The following is a 14,070-nucleotide window of genomic DNA, read 5'->3' on the forward strand; positions in this document are numbered from 1 at the left end:
GAAGACATCTGGACCTTTCAAATCAGCGCAGATTACAGAAATCAAATAGTCCCAAATGGCGTCCCAAATGGCATGCTATTCCATATGAAGTGCACTACTTTTGACCAGAATCACTATGGCTCTGGTCACAAGTAGTGCACTATATACAGATGTAGGATCTTAATTTGATCACTCTTTTGTTGTGGAGAATTTTCCTATACAGCAGGAAATGCAAACTTGCAGTGTGTTCAAGATTTAAAAAGGCTTTTAAATGTTGAAATTTCCACTTTAAAATGTCTAACTTTTTTGCCCTAACAAAAAAGTATCCATTAATTATAATTCACATTTCTTGTTACTGCAGGATTATTTTCCTGCTATTGCAAACTAGCTCAAATTAAGATAGAGTGTAATTTGGGACACTGCCAGGGAGAATAAATAACTTTACATTATTGAGATCTCTCTCTGTCAAGACAGTCCTCCATGTCACTTTGAACTTGTCTTACAGCTGTGCCAAACTTTAGGGAGCCCCCGGCTTTAGCCTTGTTTGGGTAGCTTTGATTCGAGTTTGGGTACAGCAGCTTTACTTTAGGCTTCTCTGCTAGATTTGGCTACAGTCGTGTTGCGTGCCATTAAGCCCCTGAAAATGTATGTCTCTGTCTACTCAGTACTGTGTACTCTAAGCTTTAGCCTGGTGCCTGGCATGTTCCAGGTGGCAGTTTACTGGGAGACTGGACACGCAAACAGCACAACCCATCCTGTGAGCAGTGTCACATCCACTACTAACAGGGGGTCATACTGGGACTTGTGTGTGTGTAGCTACAGTACATTGAGGGAGCAGTGTCGGTGGCTTGTTGGGTGAGACTTACAAGGCTCTCAGCCACCCCGGATAATAGGATTGGGCTGGGTGCCAAAGGATTCCGGGCCGACAGAAGACCGCTTCAAAGGTCAGGGGTCACAGGGAAACTTAAATAGGAAGCAGCGGGATGCAAAGGCCAAGCAGAGAGAGGAAGGTGGGGGGAGTTTGGGTTTTCTGCATCAAGTTTTGTTGATCCGGTTGAAAGGGATTTGATCAGAGCCCCCATTCTGTGAGCAGGTAATTCGTAGGGAAACACGCAGTATTTGAGATCATGAAATTGTTTCCCCAGCCTTAATCTGAATGTTTTTGGTCTTTTGACCTGTTGGTAATGGGAAGGCAGCAGTGTAAATAGCATCAAAACAAGCAGATATCAAGTCATTTTGAGCAAACACACAGCGTAGCAAATCTATTACATAGTTTATACCTAGGAATGTCTGCCTCATGGCTCTGGTCCATCCCCACAGACTTACCACAAGGTCAATGAAGGACCCCAAGAGTGTATTATGTTGTAGTGTGTATGAGCCTGTGTTCACAATGGAACCAATGAAATAGTCCCAATAGAAAAACCCCATGTGGCACTGCTGAATGGCTCAATCAAAAGTTCAAAGTATTTGAAAGAAAATAAATACTATTCGGACCCATACAGCACTACACTGATGTGTCATATGTCATCATGTTATGTCATAAGTCATGTCATATATCATCATGTTATGTATGGATTACATAAAGCTAATCTGTGATCCATCATGCCATTGTTTGCAGTAGCTTTATGATGGGACTACTCATTAATGAAGCTGATCTGAGATCTGTCATTCCTGTGTTTTTCCCATAGCCTAATGTTGATACTCCTCAGTAAACATGCCCTGAGGAGTGTGTTTTCACTATGTTCAGCAGCGTGAGCTGATTATGCTGTTATCGTTGGCATGACCATAAAAACCTGGCTATGGCTCATAAAAGAGCTATGCACTGGGACACACTGAGCCCGATCGGGCTGTTAACATCATAAAACAGAGGCAGCACAATATTATTGAGTAAGTGCGTGCACACACACACCCACATACACACAGATACATAGATACAGACACGGAAGTGTCAAAGTCTGGCCAGTTGCCAAGAAGTGTGTGTGTGTGGAGAACATTTCCTGTATGATAGACTATGGCATTAGGTAAAATTACTCTCTTTAGGTAAACATCCTTTAGGAGTACGGGTTCCGTAACATTACTGATACACTGTAGCTGATCACCTTTAAAGTATTCCATAGAATAAACCATTTTGACCTGAGGAATGGTTACCACTTAACAATCACTGCTGAAAGTACAAATAACAAGCCTATAATAACCATATAATAGAGTATGTTAGTGTAAGGGTATTCGGGCAATGTGCAATCAAAGTTTGATGAGGACAAAAGGTAACGCCTCTGAACAAAGTGGTGAATCCATGTGGTGAAATGGTGACGCCATGCTCAAGGTCACATCGACAGATTGTTCACCGAGTCGGCTTGGGGATTCAAACCAGCGACCTTTTGGTTAGTGACCCAACACTCTTAACCACTAATGGTGTCACACCTGCCGCCCAATGGAGTGAGTAACTCCTGAGGCACTGAACACACACACACACACATATCCCTTCTATCCCCACACTATCTGTCCAGAGGCATTCTTTTGATAAACGGCATTTTGAATGTTGATATGAACTTACTGGCCTTAGAATATTGAACAGGATGACATTTAGGGCTCCCGAGTGGTGTAGTGGTCTAAGGCACTGCATCTCAATGCAAGAGGCGTCACTACAGTACCTGGTTTGAATCCAGGCTGTATCACATCTGGACGTAATTACAGCGTCGTCCCGGCTTAGCTGGGGTAGGCTGTCATTGTAAATACGAATTTGTTCTTAACTGACTCGTTAAATAAAGGTTAAAAAAAAATTAAATGACGTGATATGTTTGCAGTCAGGAGAACAAACCTCTCCGGAAATCTATCTGAACTATGTGAAGGGAATAGAAATAAAATATTTCCATATTTTTGCCAGGTAAGTCAGCAAACAATACCTTTGGGAGCTCATTTAAATGGCAGAATCAGCTACAGCAGTAGTAACAGCTAATGTATACAACAATGCGAGAGAGTTTGTTGAAATATCATTTGCAATGCGAAAAACTTGCTGACTGCACAAACAGTTATATTTTATTATCATCATAAAAATTGACTAATTGAGAATGTGCTTAGAGTTTTGAAACAACTGGCTTTTGATGATCTATTTTAAGTTTTGTAGTAAGAGTTGTGAAAATGTACCACATACAGTGCCTTGCGAAAGTATTCGGCCCCCTTGAACTTTGCGACCTTTTGCCACATTTCAGGCTTCAAACATAAAGATATAAAACTGTATTTTTTTGTGAAGAATCAACAACAAGTGGGACACAATCATGAAGTGGAACGACATTTATTGGATATTTCAAACTTTTTTAACAAATCAAAAACTGAAAAATTGGGCGTGCAAAATTATTCAGCCCCCTTAAGTTAATACTTTGTAGCGCCACCTTTTGCTGCGATTACAGCTGTAAGTCGCTTGGGGTATGTCTCTATCAGTTTTGCACATCGAGAGACTGAATTTTTTTCCCATTCCTCCTTGCAAAACAGCTCGAGCTTACTTTCAGTGCAGTAAACTCTCTCCAGAAGTTCAGTAATGATCTCTGAATGATCCAATGTTGACCTAAATGACTAATGATGATAAATACAATCCACCTGTGTGTAATCAAGTCTCCGTATAAATGCACCTGCACTGTGATAGTCTCAGAGGTCCGTTAAAAGCGCAGAGAGCATCATGAAGAACAAGGAACACACCAGGCAGATCCGAGATACTGTTGTGAAGAAGTTTAAAGCCGGATTTGGATACAAAAAGATTTCCCAAGCTTTAAACATCCCAAGGAGCACTGTGCAAGCGATAATATTGAAATGGAAGGAGTATCAGACCACTGCAAATCTACCAAGACCTGGCCGTCCCTCTAAACTTTCAGCTCATACAAGGAGAAGACTGATCAGAGATGCAGCCAAGAGGCCCATGATCACTCTGGATGAACTGCAGAGATCTACAGCTGAGGTGGGAGACTCTGTCCATAGGACAACAATCAGTCGTATATTGCACAAATCTGGCCTTTATGGAAGAGTGGCAAGAAGAAAGCCATTTCTTAAAGATATCCATAAAAAGTGTTGTTTAAAGTTTGCCACAAGCCACCTGGGAGACACACCAAACATGTGGAAGAAGGTGCTCTGGTCAGATTAAACCAAAATTGAACTTTTTGGCAACAATGCAAAACGTTATGTTTGGCGTAAAAGCAACACAGCTCATCACCCTGAACACACCATCACCACTGTCAAACATGGGGGTGGCAGCATCATGGTTTGGGCCTGCTTTTCTTCAGCAGGGACAGGGAAGATGGTTAAAATTGATGGGAAGATGGATGGAGCCAAATACAGGACCATTCTGGAAGAAAACCTGATGGAGTCTGCAAAAGACCTGAGACTGGGACGGAGATTTGTCTTCCAACAAGACAATGATCCAAAACATAAAGCAAAATCTACAATGGAATGGTTCAAAAATAAACATATCCAGGTTTTAGAATGGCCAAGTCAAAGTCCAGACCTGAATCCAATCGAGAATCTGTGGAAAGAACTGAAAACTGCTGTTCACAAATGCTCTTCATCCAACCTCACTGAGCTCGAGCTGTTTTGCAAGGAGGAATGGGAAAAAAATTCAGTCTCTCGATGTGCAAAACTGATAGAGACATACCCCAAGCGACTTACAGCTGTAATCGCAGCAAAAGGTGGCGCTACAAAGTATTAACTTAAGGGGGCTGAATAATTTTGCACGCCCAATTTTTCAGTTTTTGATTTGTTAAAAAGGTTTGAAATATCCAATAAATGTCGTTCCACTTCATGATTGTGTCCCACTTGTTGTTGATTCTTCACAAAAAAATACAGTTTTATATCTTTATGTTTGAAGCCTGAAATGTGGCAAAAGGTCGCAAAGTTCAAGGGGGCCGAATACTTTCGCAAGGCACTGTACGATAAAAAAAAACGAACATAAGTTTACATTACGTTATATTGCATTGAGGATCCCTACAGGTTCATGAATAAGCACTTTATGTCACATTGCAGCACAAGCTTTGCTTTTAAGGAGTTTTTTATGTCCAAAAACGTAAATCACAGGTGTTTGATGGGCCATGTGCTATTATGATTTAGGGTGGAGGACTTTTGTCTTTAGAGAAATCAAGCCTAAGACGGTTAAATTACAGTCAACTACTTCGTATAGGACCATCTTACCATTATTATGGGTTAGTAATGAGAAAGTAAATTAGAATTGTATTCTATATGGTTAATGGCATTAACCTGCAGTCACATGGGTATATGGTAATAATAGACCTTATTGATGATTGGGTGCAGAATGGGGGAGGGGGGGAAGGTGAGCATGGAGGGAAGAGCTGTAAGAACCAGCTATTCACTCTGATTATATTTTTACATCAAATTTGTGTCCCAAATGGCTCTATGTTGTGCACAAACTTTTACCCTGGCCTATAGGACTCTAGTCAAAAGTAGTGCACTATATAGGAAATGGGGTGGCATTTGGGACACAGGTCTAAACCGTTTTCTCTGTGAAATGCTATTGGGGCCAGTTGCACGGGAATGGACATCACATGGACACATCATTAAAACCTCTTCCCACATATGTCTGAGGGCCTCCTGCTGAAGAGAAAGAGGGAGAGAAGGGGGAGAGAGAGTGCAAGGGAGCGAGAGAGAGAAAGAGCATGAGAGAGAGAGAGAGAGAGTGGTGGGTGGGTGGAAGGAAAGATGGACGGATGGAGAGGAGGGAAAGTCTTCAACCATTTCCATTGCTGAAAGTACAGTTGGAACACAAAAATAAAATACTATGACCTATGAAGACTCTCAGATAGCAGGTGAATGTGTGCTCTCAGCAGTGTAAATAACCAAATTACCAGGGGTAATATCTGTTTTTCAAATAAAATCAAATTTTATTGGTCACATACACATATTTTAGCAGATGTTATTGTGGGTGTAGCGAAATGCTTGTGTTCCTAGCTCCAACAGTGCAGTAGTATCTAACAATTCACAACAATACAAAAATCCAAAAGTAAGAGTATGGAATAAAGAAATATGTAAATATTAGCACAAGCAATGTCAGAGTGTCTGTCACGTGTGCTCCCTGTCTGGCCTCTAGGTCACCAGGCTGCTCGTTAGGGCGCACACCTGTCACCAGCATTACACGCATAATGACACTTACCTGGACTTCATCACCTCCCAGATTACCTGCCTATATGTCACTCCCTTTGGTTTTTTCCCCAGTCGTCATTGTTGCTAATTATCCGCATAATTTTCCTCCCTCATAATGCCTATCTATTTTGTGAAGTGCACCAGTCCCTCCTGCAGCTAAGCACTCCCAGAACGAGATGCTGCCACCCACGTTCTTCACGGTTGGGATGATGTTCTTCAGCTTGCAAGTCTCCCCCTTTTTCCTCCAAACATAACGATGGTCATTATGGCCAAACAGTTCTATTTTTGTTTCATCAGACCAGAGGACATTTCTCCAAAAAGTACGAACTTTGTCCCCATGTGCAGTTGCTAACCGTAGTCTTGCTTTTTTATGGCGGTTTTGGAGCAGTGGCTTCTTCCTTGATGAGCGGCCTTTCAGGTTATGTCGATATAGGACTCGTTTTACTGTGGATATAGATATTTTTGTACCTGTTTCCTCCAGCATCTTCACAAGGTCCTTTGCTGTTGTTCTGGTATTTATTTGCACTTTTCGCACCAAAGTACGTTAATCTCCAGGAGACAGAAGGCGTCTCCTTCCTGGTCCTCAGAGCCTCAAAAAGTTCTACACCTGCACCATTGAGAGCATCCTGGTTGCATCACTGCCTGGTATGGGAACTGCTCAGCCTCCGACCGCAAGGCACTACAGTGGGTAGTGCGTACTGCCCAGTACATCACTGGGGCCAAGCTTCCTGCCATCCAGGACCTCTGGTGGTGTCAGAGAAAGGCCCTAACATTTGTCAAAGACTCCAGCCACCTGTTCTCTTTGCTACCGCATGGTACCGGAGCGCCAAGTCTAGGTCCAAGAAGCTTCTAAACAGCTTCTACCCCTAAGCCATAAGACTCCTGAACATCTAATCTAATGGCTACCCAAACGAGTTGCATTGCCCCTCCTCTTTTAAGCTGTTGCGACTCTCTGTCTATGCAGTCGCTTTAATAACTCTACCTACATGTACATATTACCTCGACTAACTGGTGCCCTAGCACATTGGTCTCTGTACCAGTACCCCCTGTATATAGCCTCACTATTGTTATTGTTACGTTCCCCAGTTTCTGTGTTGTTGTGGGTTTGTATGTGTGTGTGTATTTCAGGAAATGGAATCCTGGATTCCTCAAGCAGCTGATTGGTCGGCCCCATCAATGATTGGAGCTCTGAACCCTCCCTCTCGTCAGGGGAAACAGCTGTCTTCAATTACCAACTCCTCAATAAAAGCCAGTGTTCCTTTTTCAGGAAGAGAGAGCTTCTTTGATGTCTTGTATTGGTTGTTAGTCCATGAAAGTGTTTGTTGAAAGTATTTTGTAGCTGCTACTCCTGAGGTATGTGTATGCCAATACATTAATTATTCAGTTTTATTTGTTCCCCGGGGGGAAGGGGAACAAACCTTGGGAGTGTTTAGGCAAGAGGCCTGGGGGCATACATATCCTGTAGTATTTACTCGGTCTATACACACTAGGTAAGACCTAGGTGGATCACCCCCTGTATTTTGGTTAGCGTGCCAGGTGCTAAAAGATTAGGTAAGTAGTGGGTAGGCAGGTAAGGTAGGAGAGGGGCTCTGACTTTTACTTTCTTTGCTTTGGTTCCGTCCAGCTCCTTTTCCCCACAATACCGTGTTAGGAATTTTTTTAAATCCCTGTAAACGGTAATTTTCTCTGCCTCTGTTGTCCCTGCACCTATAATCACATACCTTTTTCACTCCACTGGGAGTTGAGTTGTAGCAGGGTGTTGCGTTCCCTCCGCCAAGAGACATATGTAAGTAATTTTACTGCTGCTCTTTAAATTAGTTAAGGGCACAGGGCGAGACCCAGGTTCAGACACGGGAGGCAGATGGTTTGAGTCTCTGATATGTATTATAATCCAAGGGGCAGGCAAGTAAATAGTTGTGGACAGGCAAAAGATCATAAGGTCAGAGTCCAGGAGGTACAGAGTGGCAGGCAGAAGGGTCAGGCAGGCAGGGTCAGAGTCAAGGCAGGCAAAGGTCAAAACCAGGAGGAAAAGCAGGAACACAGAACAACCTTATGGTTGAACTGGCAACAGGAAACACTGGAATAAGTACCCAGGGACTAATGGGGAAAACAGGTGACACCTGGAGGTGGATGGAGATAATGACAAAGACAGGTGAAATAGATCAGGGTGTGACAATTTGTTAGATTAAAAAAATACAAAAAAATAAAATATATTAAATATATTTTGTAAGAGCTTGCAAGTAAGCATTTCACTGTAAGGTCTATTGTATTTGGCGCATGTGACAAATACAATTTGATTTGAAGTATGTGATGCTTGGTGTGTGGATACAGTGTATTTTAGGCTCTGCAATCCAATTTCTCCCACACCTAAAGTTAGTGGTGGCACGTTCCATGTTGTCTTTTTTGCAGTCATCTCAGTAGATTTCTACATGATATTGATGGGGTTTGTGGGGTGTTAGTTAGTGTGTGCATGTGTGTGTAGTTAGTGTGTGCATGTGTGTGACCTGTTCTTATTATTGTTGTCTTTACCGCCCATGCTTCGTTGTCCAGCAGGCGTCACATGTATGCAGGTACACTACCGGTCAGAAGTTTTAGAACACCTACTCATTCAAGGGTTTTTCTTTATTTGTACTATTTTCTGCATTGTAGAATAATAGTGAAGACATCAAAACTATGAAATAACACATATGGAATCATGTAGTAACTGACTGGACCTGATTGGAGTCTACATGTGGAATATTCAATTGATTGGACATGATTTGGAAAGGCACACACCTGTCTATATAAGGTCACACAGTTAACAGTGCATGTCAGAGTAAAAACAAAGCCATGAGGTTGAAGGAATTGTCCTTAGAGTGCAGAGACAGGATTGTGTAGGCATTGAAGGTCCCCAAGAACACAGTGGCCGCCACCATTCTTAAATGGAAGAAGTTTGGAACCACCAAGACTCTTCCAAGAGCTGGCTGTCTGGCCAAACTAAGCGAACATGGGAGAAGGGCCTTTGTGAGGGAGGTGACCAAGAACCTGATGGTCACGCTGACAGAGCTCCATAGCTCCTCTGTAGAGATGGGAGAACTTTCCAGAAGGACAACCATCTCTGGTGGAGTGCTGCAATCAGGCCTTTATGGTAGAGTGGCCAGACGGTTGGAGTGTTGGAGTGTGCCCCTGACTATTCTTAAATAAATAAACAAGAAAATTGTGCCGTCTGGTTTGCTTAATATAAGGAATTTTAAATTATTTATACTATATTTTTGAAATTACATTTACTTTTGATACTTAAGTATATTTTAAACCAAATTATTTTAGACTTTCACTCAAGTAGTATTTTACTGGGTGACTTTGTAAGTAAAATTAATTAATTGTCTGTACCTTGCGGGTTTAAGGGAGAGGGATGGCATATCTCTTTAGACAGATAAAAATGTTTGTTTGATGTTCCATTAGTGAAGAGTATATCTTTTAGACAGATTGGAATGTTTGTTTTATGAGGGGAGTAGAAGACGATCTCCAGACCTGAAGACACTGCGCTATTGTGTGGATCGGAGAGAGTGTGAGAAACTGATGACGTCACTTTATGTTCTCTCTTTAAAATGTAATGTTCTTTGTATTTTGGGTCAGTACTCATCAAGAATAAATGCTGAACTTGTTTTTAAGACTGGTCCCTTTCTATTTCATGCAAATGATAAATTTACAACTTATCATGAAATAGTGTGAATTTGGTTTTGGCTACAAAACATATAGGAATTTAGAATTCCTCTAACAGAAACCAAGATTGAACTTTTTGGCCAGATGCCAAGCATCACGTCTGAAGGAAACCTGGCACCATCCCTACGATGAACCATGGTGGTGGCAGCATCATGCTCTGGGGATGTTTTTCAGCGGCAGGGACTGGGTGACTAGTCATGATTGAGGGAAAGATGAACGGATAATAGTACAGAGAGAACCTTAATGAAAACCTGCTCCAGAGCAGACTGGGAGGAAGGTTCACCTTCCAACAGGACAACAACCCTAAGCACACAGCCAAGAGAATGCAGGAGTGTCTCTGAATGTCCTTGAGTGGCCCAGCCAGAGCCTGGACTTTAACCCTATCTAACATCTCTGGAAAGACCTGAAAATAGCTGTGCAGTGATGCTTCCCATCAAACCTTGAGAGGATCTGCAGAGACGAATGAGAGAAACTCCCCAAATACAGCTGTGCCAAGTTTGTAGTGTCATACCCAAGAAGATATGGCTGTAATCGCTGCCAAAGGTGCTTCAACAAAGTACTGAGTAAAGGGTCTTAATACTTATGTAAATGTGATATTTTGTTTTTGTTTATACAAACTGTTTTTGCTTTGTCATTATGGGGTATTGTGTGTAGATTGATGGAGAAAACAATCATTTAATCAATTTTAGAATAAGATTGTAACGTAACAAAATGTGAAAATGCACGGTATGTACATATAGTTAGGGGTAAATTGACTAGGCAACATGAGAGATAAACAGTAGCAGCAGTGTATGTGATGAGTCAAAAGAGTTCAATGCAGATAGTCCGGGTAGCTATTTTGCAGTCTTATGGCTTGGGGGTAGATACGGGCTACCCACTGGGCAAAAACTGGTTTAATAAACGCTGTTTCCACGCTATTTCAACAAAGAAATTACATGTGATGATGTCGAATCAACATGGAAAACTTTTTATAAATGTTTTATTTAACTAGGCAAGTCAGTTAAAAACAAATTCTTATTTTATAATGAAGGCCTATCCCAGCCAAACCCAGATGACACTGTGATACAGCCCGGGATAGAACCAGTGTCTGTAGTGACTGAAGGGGTTAAACCAAGGCCTTATACCTTTTAAAGGGTTAATAAATTGTAGTGAATAAACTGTAAGGTCTCCTCTTTAGGATAAAAAATAATAATAATTTGTTGCCAGGGAAAGTCACACAAGGAGGACTGGGGAGGCTATATGTTACAGGATCTCTTAGACATTTTGCAGAACCTGGGGAGAGCTATCATATACTGTACTCTGTACCAACTTCTGCCTACAATTGTATTACTAAAGGAGATTTTTAATACTTAAAGAGTCTGTGTTTACTTTCCATTACTAATATATGTTTGATAATTATATAGATCTGATCATCTGTTGAGGAAATTGACCAAAACGACTCCTCTAAGCACTAAGATGCAGTGCCTTAGACCGCTGAGCCACTTGGGAGTTTGGGAATTTCATATTTTTTTCACCCAACTTTGAACCTAAATCCAATGTCATTGTGTAATTTTTGTTGATTTCACATTAAATTCACATTAGTTAACAAATTAAATCAAAAATAGACATTGAACTGACATCTGTGGCAAGTGGGCAGTTGATCTGGACATTAATAAATCATCTCTAAGGTCTGCCATGACCAACATGACGAGGAAAACTCCTCATGCACTTCCCAATTTTGAAAATGCACCCTGTGCATTCTATTATTGCAACTTTCAAGAGTAAGTTGAAAGCCTGAAAAGGCAGATGGAAGGATGGTGGATGTGTATTCTTTAGTTAATGGTCTGGAACTGTTTGGAAAACTCTGATTTAGCAGTGGAGTTAAAATGACCAGATGTTGGGAGATGGAGAGAATTTGAAGGACCCTTGAAGGAAGCTTAATTTGATGGGCCAAATGTCACTGTCACTCTGAGGTCGTGGTGTGGTCCTTTTGTGGAGGTCAGTGCTTTTTGACCACATTCGGTCGTGTGGTTGAACCTCCAGTCGAGCCCCAGGGTCAAAAGAAAACCAAGGCAGCTGGGGTTGCGGGGGTTCTATTTGTGTTTCAGTGTTCCTCTCAGCTGGGTGCGTAGGTGTGAGAGCAAAAGAGAATGAGACCGAGAAAGGATTCGGTTATTTGGTTGTCATTTTTGTGTGTGTATATATGCAGCAGCGGAAAAACAATTATGTTTTCCCATATCCTCCAGATGCTGATAAAATGATCAGAAGAAACTATTTCCCCAACACACTCCACCAGCGGTCATACAACACGCTCTCTCAAAGAAGACTGAAGGCGCCCTTTATTCTATATTCTTATCCATCCTTTCTTTCCTGCTGTAGTTTGAAAAAAATATGTCCATAAACAGGGCCTGTGAGACTGGAACAGAACAGTAGCTCAGTGGGGGTATGGAACACTTTGTACTTGATATGATGACAGGCATTGCATAAGACTGCCTGACCTCCTGGCTTCTGAGCTCCAGTCATCTAGTACTGCACGACCCTTTCTGGCTGCCTTATTATGCCTTGTCCGATACTAACCAGGAAGGAAGTCATTTGCTGAACATGAGCTTCCTATGGTCTCCTTCTAAAAGGGGAAATGTTTGCAGGCAGCAGGAAAAGGCAACGATACTAAAAAGCCCAAGAATATCCCGATGGGAGTTATGGGGATGCAAATGTGCAGGTATCTTCTGAATGGAGAGAGGACATGGTCTCTGTTACGCATTTTTTCGCAGTGGCATGTTGTTTGTCCCATCAAGCGTACCTAGGAGGGATAGAGCCTCCACAGGGACAATAGAGCCGAGTACTCTGTGCACTACGGTTGAGAACTGGAGCAGTTGGCCTATTGATGTGAGTGTTGTAGCGTGAGTGAGAGAGAACCCTCTTGACCCTCTCTGGCTGCCCAATTAAGCCCTGAGTCAGACACTAACCAGGAAGGAAGTTATTTGCTGAATGAGTTTTCTATGGCCTCCTAAATAGGATACATTTTTCAAGCAGCAGAAATACACAGACGCCTGGAATATCCTGATGGGAAGGAGGGTTCTCTTTTCGTTTCAACCCATTACATAAGTTTGTCCACTGAGTCCCAAATGCCACCTTATTTCCTACATAGTGCACTACTTTTGACCAGAGCCCTATTGGGCTCTGGTCAAAAGTAGTACACTACATAGGAAATAGGATGCCATTTGAGACAACAAAAAAGTGTTAGTTGGTGATACTGACTAATACAATTAAAAATCTCTTTAGAGCATCACAATCAGTTTTTATGAAGACATGTTCAATCTGTGCCATCTCAGTATAGTTCACATTTCAATCTTCGAGTAAGAAACAGTAGACATACACTAAAAGTGAGTGCACTGTTGAATATATATACACTATATGTCTCCAGTGACAAAAAAAGCATAAAAAGTAGGTAGAAAGGTATACAAAGATCAAAATAGTTTCCTTTGTTCAAAAACGTAAAATATAAATCAACAATGTGTACATTTGGTTACAAACTAAGTTAATGTGTTTCACTATTGAATATGCCATGTGGGTAAAGTGTTGTCAACAAGGCAAAGATAACTAAATATACTGAAGGTAATTCTCTTTAAATATTAAAGACTTATTCACAAGTAAATGTGAGGGGGTAAAGTCATACATTACAATCCAAAAACATTTTCTTTACATTGTTTAGTAATTTCATTGCAACATGACTAAATGTATCTTCACAATCGACATCCTATTTCAGATAAACTCTTATGTACATAATCTACACAAAAAAAGCCTTTGAGGAAATACTTCATAAGTGTAGTACATATTAAATAATACAGTTTGATAAATGTCTCCCCCTCCCACTTAATTTTCAATGGTCGTTTCTACTACATTCAGATGTGTCTCTAGTTTGTTACAATCTAACGAGTTGTGAGAAATGTGAGAGAAAACTGGGTAGTAAAAGCCTCCAAACATTTACAGTATATGTCCAAGTAGTCTTCCCTTGTTTCAGTCCATTTTCTTCCGTTTGGTGCCTGGGTTAGTTGAGGTTCCGACTACTACTAGGAAGTACACAGACCAACATCTTTGCATTCTTACTACATGAATGTACTTAAAAAAATATTTCTCACCTCATAATTGGAACTAGTAATAAATGCTCTTAAATAGTATCATATTGCATGAAATTAGAATTAAAAAAATACTTTAATAGCAGAAGAATAAATCAGATTGTTTGTATTTGTAAGGCACAACAAAGACACAGTA

The sequence above is a fragment of the Oncorhynchus mykiss genome, chromosome 18 (genome assembly GCF_013265735.2).
Source record: "Oncorhynchus mykiss isolate Arlee chromosome 18, USDA_OmykA_1.1, whole genome shotgun sequence".
NCBI lineage: Eukaryota > Metazoa > Chordata > Actinopteri > Salmoniformes > Salmonidae > Oncorhynchus > Oncorhynchus mykiss.